We start from the raw sequence: 16,133 nt of genomic DNA on the forward strand, positions 1-16,133 counted from the left end.
AAAACTGAAATAATTGTATTGCCTATGGGCAAGATTACAAGTCGTGCGGCAAATCAGTTGCGAAAACCTGCGGGCGTTATGGCTTTTTTGCATTTGCGGTTGCGCAGCTATTACAAGTTGCCAAATAACTTGTAATACTCAAAAAGTGTACATAAAAATGCGAATATTTCATATTGCGAAAAAAATTTCGTAACGGAATATGTTCTATTTATTGATAAATAAATATTTCTCTATATATTTAATGATTTTTGTACAGATATATCTATTTATAGCGAGATATGTATGTAATTATATGTACTGTATGTCTAGATATCTCGAGATCTATATGAGAATATCTCTTTAAAATCCCTCTGAGATATTGTTTAATGTGCATAAAATTGTAATGTGAAATATTTTCATTATCTCTATAGTTAAACATATCTCTATACATATAAACACATTTCTCTATGTATGTGTATGTATGTCAATGTAAAATCCCTGCGTCTGCTTTTTTTTCTTCTAACACCGAGATCTCCTATCTTTGAGTCCTTATAACTTTTGTGTGCAATATATTTTTTTTAATAATTTTTATTAGACAGTGTTAATATGAGTGTAACTGTACTTTGTAATGTATTTTGGAAGTGTTTTGTGAAACTTTTATGTTGCGGAAAACTGTTAACTACAGCACGGAAAGGTTTGTTGCGTAAAAGGCGATTGCATGCGTGCAATCACGATTTTTCAAGACATGTAACAGCTGCGCAATAAAAATTTATTGTGAAAAGACTATATCACGTGCGGGAAAACCCATGCCGCACGACTAGTAATCTTGCCCTTAGTAATTATAATGATAGCAAAAGGTATAAGTGATACTTAAAAAATATAAAGAAACAAAATCTCAAACCTGAAGAAGAAAAATAAATATGTAGTTAGTTATAATGCACAGTGAAGTTGTTATCAATTGGAGTATTCAAATTGCATAAAACTATTTTTTTCTGCAGTATACACACAGCTTCCAAAATTACAAACCTGAAAACATTTCTTATACACAGAGCCACCAATAAGACTTTATGCCATTTGCATACTCATTCTCCACTCAGATATGCTCAGTCATGACCTTCTACCGTACAAACAACAGTCAAATGGCTAAAGATATGGTGAGAATCCATAAAATGAACTACAGTAACAAATATATCCACATCAATTATATTACATATAAAATAAATAATAATAATAATTTATAAATCAAATACTAAGAACACAATATAGTGATATCTAGAGAAATAAATAAAAACAATTATAATATGTTGAGTGTATAGGAATCAGAGTATTACATTCAGTATAATGGGTATTTATAATAAAAAGTTGTTAGATGCAATAGTCAGAAAACATGAGTTAATTCGTTAATGTACTAATTTATAACTTTGGATGTGCATAATGGCATAGATAAGGCAAATGCATCAAACATTCTGATAATTTTAGACAGGTTTTATAAAGATAATGGGGTCAATTTATCGTGCTCCGTATGGAGTTTGATGCCCCTTGTTTCCGGCAAGCCTGAAAGACCGCTGCTCCATAACTTGTCTGCCTCCTATGAGACAGAAATCAATTGATTGACACCCCCTGCTAGCGTCCGATTGGCCGCGAATCTGCAGGGGGGGGCACTGCACCAGCAGTTCACAAGAACTGCTGGTGCAATGATAAATGGGCAGCGGACATGAAACGCGACATTGTATCATGTCCGCTCGCACTTACATAAATATACCCCAATCTCTCAAGCTGTTTTATGATCACAGTAAACATTATGGTGTTCATGCCCCAAGTAAGCAATGCTGCTTTGGAGCCTTTGCTGTGCAGGCTCGCTCATACAACACCTCTCTTACACCTCTGAGGGGGCAGGGATAAATCCACTTGGAGCGATTGGCAGGCCCAATTGTGTGAGAGCAGGGGATAGCGTTAAAAAGGCAATCCTTGTTTAGTAGTATATGTGGGAACTGGGGGTACAGTGCCTGCTGCCTGATCGCCATGAAGATTGGTGGACCAGTTGCCAAGTTGACTGCTACAAAATGTGTATAGCTTGTTGCTTTACAATTAGTAACACTCGATTTGTCAGTTAAACTGTTTTTCCAGGCGATTTCTAGATGCATTTTACATGAAAAATACAACTTTCTCTTTTAACGCTTTTGAAAAGCTGGTATTGGCTATTAGGGCTTACTGTTGCAAATTCTTATATACCTGGCAATGATACAGAAATGAAGCAATAAACTATTTATTTAAAGGGATAAAAATAAGAAATAAAGTATTAAAATGAGAAAAAAAGGTTGAGGTGTAAGGAAAGGAGTATTGGAATAAGATATATGACAAAGAGGGTATGGGAAGGTAAAGGGTTAATGCTGTGTGTGTGTGTGCCCTAATCCTGTGGCCCCTATTTAAGAAAGTCTGGCGGACCTGATCCGACAGTGCGGATCAGGTCCGCCAGACCTCGCTGAATACGGCGAGCAATGCGCTTGCCGTATTCAGCATTGCACCAGCAGCTCACAAGAGCTGCTGGTGCAACGCCGCCCCCTGCAGACTCGCGGCCAATGGGCCACCAGCAGGGGGGTGTCAATCAACCCGATCGTACTCGATCGAGTTGATTTCCGGCGATGTCTGTCCGCCTGTTCAGAGCAGGCGGACAGGTTATGGAGCAGCGGTCTTTGCAACCGCTGCTTCATAACTGCTGTTTTTGGCGAGCCTGCAGGCTCGCCAGAAACACGGGACATCAAGCTCCATTCGGAGCTTGATAGATAGGCCCCTATGTGTGTAATCCTAATGTATATGTTAGTACACATAACATAAAATGAAAAATGTATAGCTACGAAATAAAGCAAAAAAATAATTTTCTTGAGTGGAAGTAGTGCCCTAGAATGGCTTAAGGAGCACACTAGAAAGGTGTTCATCATTAACCTGATTTGAAATCAATAATTTTAGCACAAACATAATAAAAATCCATTATTCTGTAACATGAATAACTTACATGCTATATACTAATATGTTCCCGATAAACGTTATATATTGTAATTGTAATTTGAAAGCAAATAAGCTTAAGGGCCATAATACCCAAATGTTTAAACACTTGAAAGTGATGCAGCATAGCTGTAAAAAGCTGACTAGAAAATATCACCTGAACATCTCTATGTAAAAAAGAAAGATATTTTACCTCAAAAAATCCTCAGTAGCCACCTCCCATTGTAAAGGATTTCTAAGCAGCATATTAGTGTGTCTGTCCCGGGACAACTGAAGGGATGAGCATCGTGAACTCTCATATTATTTCACCAATCAGGTAAAGGAAGCTTACTATGAAATCTCATGAGAGTTAAGTCAAATCTCATGAGATCACAGTAGGAGTTCATGACCTCAGCACTGCTGATGCTGATTGGCTGCTGTTCATTTCTTCATTTTTTTAATTTTTTTACCTGCAGCTGGGAGCAGCTGAGTATAACTTTTTACACAGAACTAACTCTACTGAGCTGAGGAGATTGTGAGGTAAAATATCTTCCTTTTTTACATAGAGATGCTCAGGTGATATTTTCCTGTCAGCTTTTTACAGTTATACTGCATCAGTTTCAAGTGATTTAGCACATGAGTATTATGTCCCTTTAGTTTGTAATATGGCCCTTTGTGTTTCTTACGTGTTGGTAAATTCAATTTTTCTTATGTGTTCTGATGTTAAATCATAGGAGATTCACAGATTCTAGTTCACCAAATTAGATATATTTTTTTATTTTATTCTGCTTGTTATGTGAAGTGCAGGGAACTGAGATACCACAATATGCAAACAAATATATACATAAGACTAACAAATGCCTGATGTCTGATTCCCACAGACATTCATGCAAAGCACACAGCACAAGGCAGATTTATTTTAAATGGAAGACAAGACTACAGGGTCAATAAATAAATACTGTTGGTTCTATAAGTACAAATAAGCAATAGAAGATCAAGAACTCACAAGTCTGAAGCACATTTAGTTTATTTAACCCCTTAAGGACTGATGTATTCACACTTTCCATGCTTAAATAACACAGGTAGTCTTGGCATTTTTGATCGGTATTGATTTCACTATAATTATCCGCTCCCTTGTTAAGTGCACCCATACATAATATGCTCTGTTTTTAACAGACAAACAGGGGTTTCTTGTGATACCCAATATGAATGCAAAAAATAACAATACATAGGAATTTACAACTGAAAAATAGTGATAAAACTAGTGTAGCTAAATGAAAATACCTCCAGATAGATTCACTGTGATTTTTGCTACTCGTTTTTAACGGATTTACAATAAAATGTTTGCTTTTATACTGAAGTGCTTACATGGACTTTTTCTGCAGATTCTAGGTTTTCAAATAATTTATAGTAAATATAGGTCAAAGATGGAATTATTGGTTTTATGCTAAAATTTTCTATGCTTGGACTGTAAGCTTAAAGGGACATGAAATCCACATTTTTTCTTTCATGATTTAGAAAAAGGATGCAATTTTACAACTTTCTAATTTACTTATCTAATTTGCTTCATTCTCTTGATATTCTTTGCTGGAAAGCATATCTAGTAGCTGCTGATTGGTGGCTGCACATAGATGCCTCATGTGATTGGCTCACACATGTCCATTGCTATTTCTTCAACAAAGGATATCTAAAGAATAAAGCTAATTAGATAATAAGTACATTGGAATGTTGTTTAAAATTGTATACTCTACAAGAATCATGAAAGAAAAATGTTGGGTTTAATGTCCCTTTAATAGCCGTCTCTCAATCCAAAATCTCTACATAAAACTATATATATATATTTGTAGAATTTAGACAACCCAGGGTATTTACCTAGAGGTATTTTAACACTTTGGGTTAGATTACATGTGGCACGTTAACATTAGCATGCACAATATTGAAATACTACACCTGCATTAACTTGTGTACTTATTATAAGTTGAAAGTAAATGTGATCACACAAGCGCAAACTAATTTTGTGCTTATCAGCTTAGTGCAACTGAAGTCCTCATGTATGGGGTTAGGGCTAAATAGAAATTTGCACTAAACACAACATAAAAACATTAAAATAAACAGCTACACTGATATATACACTATCTAATAAAAAATACTCATATGTATATTAAAATAGTTATAAGGGTTAAAAGTTATATGGTATATGACAAGGTATTTGAATGGAAAGGGCTATAATGTATATATACATACAAATACATGTCTAAATATGTGTATGAATGTATGTATACATCTGTATACATGTGTAAACCTGTGTCTTTATGTTTATATGTGTATATATGTATGCATGTACTTACACACACATTTAAACACATGTATACACATATAACCATATGTATATATACTTTGGAGCCCTTTCCACTCAAATACCTGAAAACATGAAACATATTTTTTAATACATTTTAATATCTAATAATGTGTTTTACTGTGTAGGTAATGTAAACATTTTACATTCTAGTGTTCTATGTATTTTTAAATAGATATTCATATATATAGTACTGTGCAAAAGTCATAGCCCACCATTAGATTTGTTGCTTTAGCAATGGTATTATGAACATATAGCATTATTTCTCAGTCTCTTTATTAGAATACAACCAAACAATAATGACTATTTGTATGCAGTATTAAAAACAGAAAATAATCATATAATCTATAGACTAAAGTGGCAAGTATTTAGTGTGACCTCCCCTTACACTTGAACAAAGGCAGAAACCTGGATCTCGTAAATCTAAATGGAATGGAACACTAATTAATGAAATTGCTAATACCTGCATTTGTCCTACTATTTCATGTCAAAATGACCGCTGTGAAAATTGTCTATTGCATCAGGTTTGTGCAAGACATGCTTGAGCATTACATCAATATGTAGTATGAGTTTGATTCATTGGAAGATTGTTAATAAGACCAACTTTCAATCACATCATTTCATTCAAAATGCCAAAGATCACAGAATTTGACAGACAAAAAAAATCATACTTTAGCATCAGCAAGGCCACTCTCAAAGGGAAATCAGCAAACTAGATACTCAAGATGTGGTATTCAAGCTGTTATAAATAAATTTGAAGAATCAGGAGAGGTCAAGACAAAAAGGATTGGAAGGCCAAGAAAACTTTTACAATTTGATGAGAAGTTTCTCAGAGTCCCGTTCAGCAAGGACTTGGCCCAGCATCTGGCAGCTTCATCGAAATGCCAAGTCGACCCTTCTACAGTCCTAGACGCTTGATCAAGAATGGTCTTTGTGGAAGGGTAGCAGCCAAAAAAAAAAAACTTTTTTGAAAGGGGAACAGGGTGAGAAGGCTATGATATGCTAAAGCTCACAAAAATTAAAATGAAGATCAGTGGAAAAGAGTATTATGGAGTGACAAATCCACGTGACATTTTTGGGTCCAATTGTTGACAATATGTGAGAAGATGAGTTGGAGAAAAATGGAAGAATGAGTGCTTGCAGCCTTCAGTGAAACATGGTGGAGGGTCTGTCCTGGTTTGGGACTGCATTTCTGCTAGTGGTGTTGGCGACATTGTCCGAATTGATGGGATCATGAATGCTGAAAAGTGCAGCAAGTTTAATAATTCTATTCCTTCTGGAAAGAGCCTGATTGGGAATGGTTTTATTTTTCAGCATGATAACAATCCCAAGCAATCATATTTGTAGAGAAAAACAGCTGACAGTCATGTCATAATACACTGACAGTCATGGATTGGTCTCCACAGAGTCCAGACCTGCATTTTATAGAGGCAGTATGGATCACCTGGGCAGAGAAATAAATAAAAGACAACCTAAATCTAAAGAAGAACTCTGCGTGTTGCTTAAAGAAGGCTGGTATAATATACCAGAAGATTACTTCAGAAAACGTCAGGATAGTCTCCCCAAAATTGTTCAATATGTGCTTGGTACCAAGGAAGGCCCCACTAAATACTGACTTTTGCCTGAAGAAGCCATTTTGTTCTGAGACTTGTGTTTTTTATATTTTGTGCACATAGTTCCTCTATTTTCTGTTTGTATCTTAATAAAGAGACTGAAAAAAAATATGGATGGTTATTCAAAATTTGCTAAAACAACAAATCTAATGGTGGCCGAAGATTTCTGCACTGTACTGTTTATATACATATATTTATATATATATATATTACAATATTACAAAAAATACATCAGATATATACAGTACTGTGCAAAAGTCTTAGGTCACCTTTAGATTTGTCGTTTTAGCAAAGTTTTAATGACCATCAATATATTTTTTTTTAAGTCAAACAGAAAATACAAGAAATATGTACACAAAATATAAAAAAAAACACAAGTTTCAGAACAAAATGGCTTCTTCAGGCAAAAAAAATGGCTTCTTCTGTATTTATTGTGACCTCCCTTGGCACTAAGCACATCTTGAACTCTTTTGGGGAGATTGTCCTGATGTTTTCTGACATATTCTTCTGGTATATTATACCAGGCTTCTTTCAGCACTTCCCAGAGTTCTTTAGATTAAGTTTGTCTTTTATTTCTTTCTCTGTCCAGGTGATCCCATACTGCCTCTATAATATTCAGGCCAGTCCATGACTGTCAGTGTTTTATCAGCTGTTTTTCTCTCCAAATATGATTTCACTGCATTAGCAGTGTGCTTGGGATCGTTATCATGCTGAAAAATAAAACCATTCCCAGTGTCCAGAAGGAATGGCATGATGAATTAAAACTTGTCTGTACTTTTCAGCATTCATGATCCCATTAATTCGGACAATATCGCAAACACCACTAGCAGAAATGCAGCCCCAAACCAGGATAAACCCTCCACCATGTTTCACTAAAGGCTGCAAGCACTCATTCTCCCATCTCTCTCCACCTCTTCTTCTCACATATTGTCGACGATTGGACTAAAAATTTCAAAGTGGATTTGTCACTCCATAATTCTCTTTTGCACTGATCTTCATTCCAGTCTTTGTGAGCTTTAGCATATCTTATCCTTTTCACCCTGTACTCTTCTGAAAAAGTGGTTTCTTGGCTGCTACCATTCCATAAAGACAATTCCTGATCAAGCTTCGAAGGGTCAAACTGCCAGATGCTGAGCCAGGTCCTTGCTGGACTTCTTTTCTCAAAGAAGATACTTCTCATTAGATTTTGATAGTTTTCTTGGCCTTCCAGCCATTATTTATGTCCTTGACCTCTCCTGGTTCTTTAAACTTCTTTATAACAGCTTGAATACCACATATTGAGTATCCAGTTTGTTTGCTGATTTCCCTTAGAGATTGGCCTTGCTGATGCAAAAGAATGATTTTATGTCTGTCAAATTCTGTGATCTTTGACATTTTGAATGGAATGATGTGATTGAAAGCCAGTCTAATTAGCAAGCTACCGATGAATCAAACTCATACCATATGTGTATGTAATGCTCAATCATGTCTTGCGCTAACCTGGTTTAATAGACCTTTTTTTTACAGAAGTCAATTTGACATGAAATAGTAGGACACATACAGGTGTTAGCAATGACATTAATTAGGGTTCCATTCCATTTAGGTTTACAAGAGCCAGGTTCTTGCTATTGCTCAAGTGTAAGGGGAGGTCACACTTAATACTTGCCACTTTAGCCTATAGAGTCTGTTGGTTTGTTTTTTCACTTTTTTAATACTGCATACAAATATTTTCTGGTTGTATTCTAATAAAGAGACTGAGAAATAATTATATATGGTCATTATACCATTGCTAAAACAACAAATCTAATGGTGGCCTAAGACTTTTGCATAGTACGGTACATATCAAAATATCTATTTAAAAATAAATAGTATATTTTCTTCATGTGAAGAACATTGGAATGTAAAATATTCTTAACTACTTTTGGCACAGTAATGCTGTGTCAGGTTAGCGTGCAAGATTTTTTTTCAGTTTGCACCCTCCTTTGAAGTCTATGGAGAGAAAAAGTTAATAATGTTGCATTATCCAAAGTCTTGAAGTTAGTGTGGCTTTTGCTCGTCTACAGGCATTTTACTTTCAACTTGTAATACGCACACTAACCCAGATGGATTAAAAGTTATCTTCTGGCGGTGTCCCTGTGATTGCTAGCCTGGGGTGTTCTCCATAATGCCATACCTGCAATGCCTTACTCTTCAGGTATGCAGAAATTCTCTAACACCCAGGCCAACCCCCCACCCCACACACATGCAAACAGCCAAAATAAATAAACCCAAAATAATATATTTTTACCCACACTACACATACACATATAAAACAATGTTACCTGATCATAATACATAAAAATACTGTATATGTTTGTTCCTAACACAGAGATAAAATAGGTACAGTTATTTATACCTTTTTACACAAAAATATTCCTATTGCTGTTTATCTAAAAAAAAATAAAAAAATGTGTGCTATCAAACACAGAAAATAAACATTTTTGTGTCCAAACCTAATAAACACAGACAAAGTCATCATCCAATTTAGCCCTTCACCCAAATAGACCTATATATACGTTGTGCAGTACTTTGCCTATCGTACGGCACAACGTATCTATGACTACGCTTCAGGAAGCTCCAGCAGTCTCGGCTGTTAAGTTATAGCTAAGAGCTGGAGTTCCTGAGCTCCAGGAATCTGCCCGCATATGGAACTGGAGCGCAATCGGTGCTCCGGTTCCATATGAGGGCAACTGCCAGATCGTTGCAGACGGTGACATTGTGTGTGTCACTGACTGTAACGATCTTTGGCTTGTGCCAGTGGGAGATGTGGGAGGGAATCCAGCAGGCAAGTGGCCAGTGGAGGGGAGAGGGAGGAGGGAGGCAGCGGAAGTTGAGGGCCCTACAATTATAAAAAATAAAGGAAGAGGGAGGGAAGGGGCACTACACTACAGAAAACAGGTGGGTGTGGATGTGTTGGGGACCCTAACTAATGAATGCGGGAGGAGGGAGGTGGGGGGAACCACACTATATATATATAATAAAAAAATAAAAAAAGTGCTTTATAGGTCCTCGCAGATAGCTGCCAGTACTTTAAAAGGCGGTTAATAGTTAGAGGGGAGGGTTAGAGAGCTGTTTGGGGGGACCGGAGAATTTGGAGGGTAAGGGGGGATCCTACCCTGCAGAAAATCTAAAAATCTAAAATTAAATTAAAAAGAATGCCTTAAATTTTCATACTGGCAGACTGTCTGCCAGTACCTAAGATTGGGGTGACCCGTGGAGGTGAGGGAGGGAAGAGAGCTGTTTGGGAGGGATCAGGGAGCGATAAGAGGGAAGTGTCAGGTGGGATAAAATTAACCTTGCAAGCTACCTAATTAACCCCTTCACTGCCTGGAATAAGAGAAGTGTGATGCGCAGCTGCAATTAACTGTCTTGTAATTACCAAAAAGCAATGGCAAAGCTATATATGTGTGCTATTTCTGAACAAAGGGGATTCAAGAGAAGCTTTTACAACCATTTGTCCCATGACTGCAAAAGCACTATGTAAATAATTTCAGTGAGAAACCCAAAGTTTGTGAAAAAGTTAACAATGAAATGTTGGCATGAAATATACCAAAATGGGCCTAGATCTATACCTTGGGTTGTCTACTTAAATATTTAAATATATATACAGTATCCCACAAAAGTGAGTACACCTCTCATATTTTTGTAAATATTTTATTATATTTTTTCATGTGACAACACTGAAGAAAGGACACTTTGCTGCAATGTAAAGTAGTTAGTGTACAGCCTGTATAACAGTGTAAATTTGCTGTCCCCTCAAAATAACTCAACACACAGCCATTAATGTCTAAACCGTTGGCAACAAAAGTGAGTACACCCCTAAGTGGAAATGTCCAAATTGGGCCCAAAGTGTCAATATTTTGTGTGGCAACCATTATTTTCCAGCACTGCCTTAACCCTCTTGGGCATGAAGTTCACCAGAGATTCACAGGTTGCCACTGGAGTCCTCTTTCACTCCTCCATGACAACATCACAGAGCTGGTGGATGTTAGAGACCTTGCGCTCCCCCACCTTCCATTTGAGGATGCCCCACAGATGCTCAATAGGGTTTAGGTCTGGAGACATGCTTAGCCAGTCCATCACCTTTACCCTCAGCTTCTTTAGCAAGGCAGTGGTCATCTTGGAGGTGTGTTTGAGTTTGTTATCATGTCTGAATACTGCCCTGCGACCCAGTCTCCAAAGGGAGGGGATCATGCTCTGCTTCAGTATGTCACAGTACATGTTGGCATTCATGGTTCCCTCAATAAACTGTAGCTCCCCAGTGCCGGCAGCCTTCATGCAGGCCCAGACCATGACACTCCCACCACCATGCTTGACTGTAGGCAAGACACACTTGTCTTTGTACTCCTCACCTAGTTGCTGCCACACACGCTTGACACCATCTGAATCAAATAAGTTTATCTTGGTCTCATCGGACCACAGGACATGGTCCAGTAATTCATGTCCTTAGTCTGCATGTCTTTAGCAAACTGCTTGTGGACTTTCTTGTGCATCATCTTTAGAAGAGGCTTCCTTCTTGGAAGACAGCCATGCAGACCAATTTGATGCAGTGTGCTGCGTATGGTCTGAGCCCTGACAGGCTGACCCCCCACCCCTTCAACCTCTTGAGCAATGCTGGCAGCACTCATACGTCTATTTCCCAAAGACAACCTCTGGATATGACGCTGAGAATGTGCACTCAACTCCTTTGGTCGACCATGGTGAGGCCTGTTCTGAGTGGAACCTGTCCTGTGAAACCACTGTATGGTCTTGTCCACCGTGCTGCAGCTCAGTTTCAGGGTCTTGGCAATCTTCTTATAGCCTAGGCCATCTTTATGTAGAGCAACAATTCTTTTTTTCAGATCCTCAGAGAGTTCTTTGCCATGAGGTGCCATGTTGAACTTCCAGTGACCAGTATGAGAGAGAGTGAGAGCGATAACACCAAATTTAACACACCTGCTCCCCATTCACACCTGAGACCTTCTAACACTAACGAGTGTATAGTTTTGAGAGGTAAATAAAAAAAACAAGGCTCTATTTCTGTTTAAATGGAGTGATAGCAAAAATGCTACAAATTCTCTTATTAATAGTAGAAAATGCACACTGATGTATGACTTTAAATAAAAATTTACACAGCTTTTACAAAATGCTTTGCACAGTACAGACAACAACAGACAACAACAGACACTAATAGCAGTGATAGCATATTTCCAACCTAATAAAATATTAGATAATAGTTATACTTAATGCATTTTTAATATTGGGTTGGAAACGCATTTGGTCAGTAAAATATGTGTACAATTATTGATGCACTGGAATACAGAATAATTGTTATATGGTTATCTGTTAAATGGTTCCAACTGCACAATAATTAACTTAATTTACATCCCAGAGTGAGATTGTTCTCAGCGGAATTCTATATAAATATTTCTAAGGATTTTCTTTTTAACCCTGTAGAAGTAAAAAGTACTTAAGGGTTTAAACAATCTACTGCTTTGTAATGTTACATAACTTAAAGGGTTAATGCTGCATTCCTTTTCCAAATTTGCCTTGAGATATATATATATATGTTTGAAGGAATTTAATACATAACAGTTAAGAAACAGAAACAGGTATGTACAGAAGAAACGCACAGCTCTGTTATTCTATATCTATTCATGAAGTCTCTGCTAACCTGCATTCCCCTGCTTCAACAGAACACTACACGTACACACACACACACACAAGTATTTCATTGCAATTACACAATCTGGCTAGAAATCTATACATTCACATTAGTACATTTTATTTACAAGAGAAGTTTCTTCTTTTTTTTTTAAATAATGTGAAAGTATAACTTCCTCTGTTTGGTCCTGGTGTTTTTCTATGTTATATTTGTGCCAACTGCAGCATTCTGTTAGTGTTCTCCTAAAACCACCTGCACTTATTTTTAAAGGGACAATAAACTGTCTCTGTAGTCCACACATTTCTGTCACTACATTACCTCCCTGTCCTGCAGAATAGTTTTACAGCAGGGGTTTCCAAATGCTCTAGTTAGATAACGGTCTACTTTTTTATGAAGTTTGTGACTGTGTATGTGCTTTTTTTTGTACATACAAAACCTTTGCTTGCATGCAAAACAAATCTGTGGTTAACAAAGGGGCTTGTATTCTTGTGAGGGCCACAGTGGCAGTGGTTTATATTCTTGTGCAAAACACATTTTACCTTTTACATTTCTTTTAACTTAAGCTTATAGTTACTATCACTACTGGCTGATACTATCACTACTATCACTACATGAGCTGATACTATCACTACTATCACTACATGAGCTGATACTATCACTACTGGCAGATACCATCACTACTGACTGATACTATCACTACTGGCTGATACTATCAATACTGACTGATACTATCACTACTGGCTGATACTATCACTACTTGAGCTGATATTATCACTACTGGCTGATACTATCACTACTGGCTGATACTATCACTACTGACTGATACCATCACTACTGACTGATACTATCACTACTTGAGCTGATACTATTACTACTGGCTGAAACTATCACTACTGGCTGATACTATCACTACTTGAGCTGATACTATCACTACTGACTGATACCATCAATACTGACTAATACTATCACTACTTGAGCTGATACTATTACTACTGGCTGATACTATCACTACTGGCTGATACTATCACTACTGACTGATACCATCACTACTGACTGATACTATCACTACTTGAGCTGATACTATCACTACTGGCTGATACTATCACTACTGGCTGATACCGTCACTACTGACTGATACTATCACTACTTGAGCTGATACTATTACTACTGGCTGATACTATCACTACTGACTGATACTATCACTACTGGCTGATACTATCACTACTGACTGATACTATCACTACTGGCTGATACTATCACTACTTGAGCTGATACTATCACTACTGGCTGATACTATCACTACTTGAGCTGATACTATCCCTACTTGAGCTGATACTATCACTACTGGCTGATACTATCACTACTGGCTGATACTATCACTACTTGAGCTGATACTATCACTACTGGCTGATACTATCACTACTTGAGCTGATACTATCACTACTTGAGCTGATACTATTACTACTGACTGATACTATCACACTACTTGAGCTGATACTATCACTACTGGCTGATACTATCACTACTGGCTGATACTATCACTACTTGAGATGATACTATCACTACTGGCTGATACTATTACTACTTGAGATGATACTATCACTACTGGCTGATACTATCACTACTTGAGATGATACTATCACTACTGGCTGATACTATTACTACTGGTTGATACTATCATTACTTGGGCTGATACTATCACAAAAAAGAAAACAATCTTTCAATCTACTTTTAGAGCGCATAAGTTCTACTGTAATTTAACATCCATACCCAAGTAAAACTTTGTAATTGCTACCTTATCTCATTCTGTATAATTATTTGGAATGCTGTCCCTTCATCCTCCAAATCTTCCAAATCACCCAAGCCTCAATTTTTGTAATGGTCTAGAATACTGGTTTTCAAACCTGTCATAGAGGCTCCCCAACAGGCCAGGTTTGCAGGATTACCTTAGTTGAGAGCAGGTAAAATAACCATGATTATTTCACCTGTGTTCCATTTCAGATATCCTCAAAATATGGCCTGTTAGGGAGGCCCGAGGACAGGTTTGGAAACCAGTGGTGTAGAGTTGCAGCACTTAATAAATTATTTTTCTTATGAAACCATGTCATATACCATCTCAGGCTTTAATTGTTAAAATATATATTGGATTTAAAATAAAAAATCAAATAAATCCCTCAAGATTTGAAAACAGGAACTATGTGCAGTTGAGAAACATTTTGTTAGAAGACTTGGATCCCTGGTGTAAGTGTAGATGCAACCCTGTGTATCACACTCGCATATTTTTTTACTATTATCTCAATAAATGTATGTATTATTTGTTTTTGATAACACAATTTTAATCCACTCCATGTCCTATATATTTAGTATTGTTTACTTAAAGGGACATCTACTCAAAAATTTGTATTGTTTAAAAAGATAGATAATCCTGTTATAACCCATTCCCCAGTTTTGAATAGCCAACAAGGTTATATTAATATGCTTTTTACTTCTGTGATTATCTTGTATCTAACCCTCTGCAGACTGACCCCTTATTTCAGTTCTTTTGACAGATTTGCATTTTAGCCAGTCAGTGCTGACTCCTAAATAACTCCACAGGAGTGAGCACAATGTTATCTATATGGCACACACGAACAAGTGCTGTCTAGCTGTGAAAAACTGTCAGCATGCACTGAGATAAGAGGCGGCCTTCAAGGGCTTAGAAATTAACATATGAGCCTACATAGGTTTAGCTTTCAACAAAGAAAGCAAGAGAACAAAGAGATATTGATGATACTAGTAAATTGGAAAGTTGTTTAAAATTGCATGCCCTATCTGAATCATCAAAGTTTAATTTTGAATAGACTGCCCCTTTAAATTTGAAAATCTTGAAATGTCTCCATTCCACATATTAGCTAACAAAGCTTATTCACAAAAGTATAAGGAAGTTCCAAATCGTATTGGTTCTGTACCATAAATTGTGGAAAGATATGTCTCACTGGTAAGTTCCTCAAATACTTAGTAGATCTTTGCTACTGTTAAAGGGACATGAAACTCAAAATTGTTATTACGTAATTCAGACAGAGCATACAATTTTAAAAATGTTTTTAGTTCTTTTATCAAATTTACCTTTTCTCTCATGGTATTCTTGGTTGAAAAGATATCTAGATAGGTAGCGTGCACATTTCTGGATCAGTGCATGACAGTAAACACTGCTGTCATCTACTTTTCTTGCAAATGTTATAAAACTTCTGCCATATATTAGTCCAGTCATGTTAACGCTCCTACACCATCCTAACTGCTATTCAACAAAGGATATAAAGCAAACAATGTAAATTTGATAATAGAAGTGAATTGAAAAGTTATTTAAAAATTGTACTCTCTCTCTGAATCCTTAAAGAAATAAAAAGATAATTAAAACAAATTAAATTCATATATAAATGTTTTCTTTGCAGATATTTTCCTCTTTTTTTAAATTATGGTGGTTGGTTTATATATACAAATTTGGCACCTGATTTTACCCAACGTCATTGGAGCTTTTTATTCCAAAGGCCAACAGTGCAAA

The sequence above is a fragment of the Bombina bombina genome, chromosome 6 (assembly GCF_027579735.1).
Source record: "Bombina bombina isolate aBomBom1 chromosome 6, aBomBom1.pri, whole genome shotgun sequence".
Classification (NCBI taxonomy): domain Eukaryota; kingdom Metazoa; phylum Chordata; class Amphibia; order Anura; family Bombinatoridae; genus Bombina; species Bombina bombina.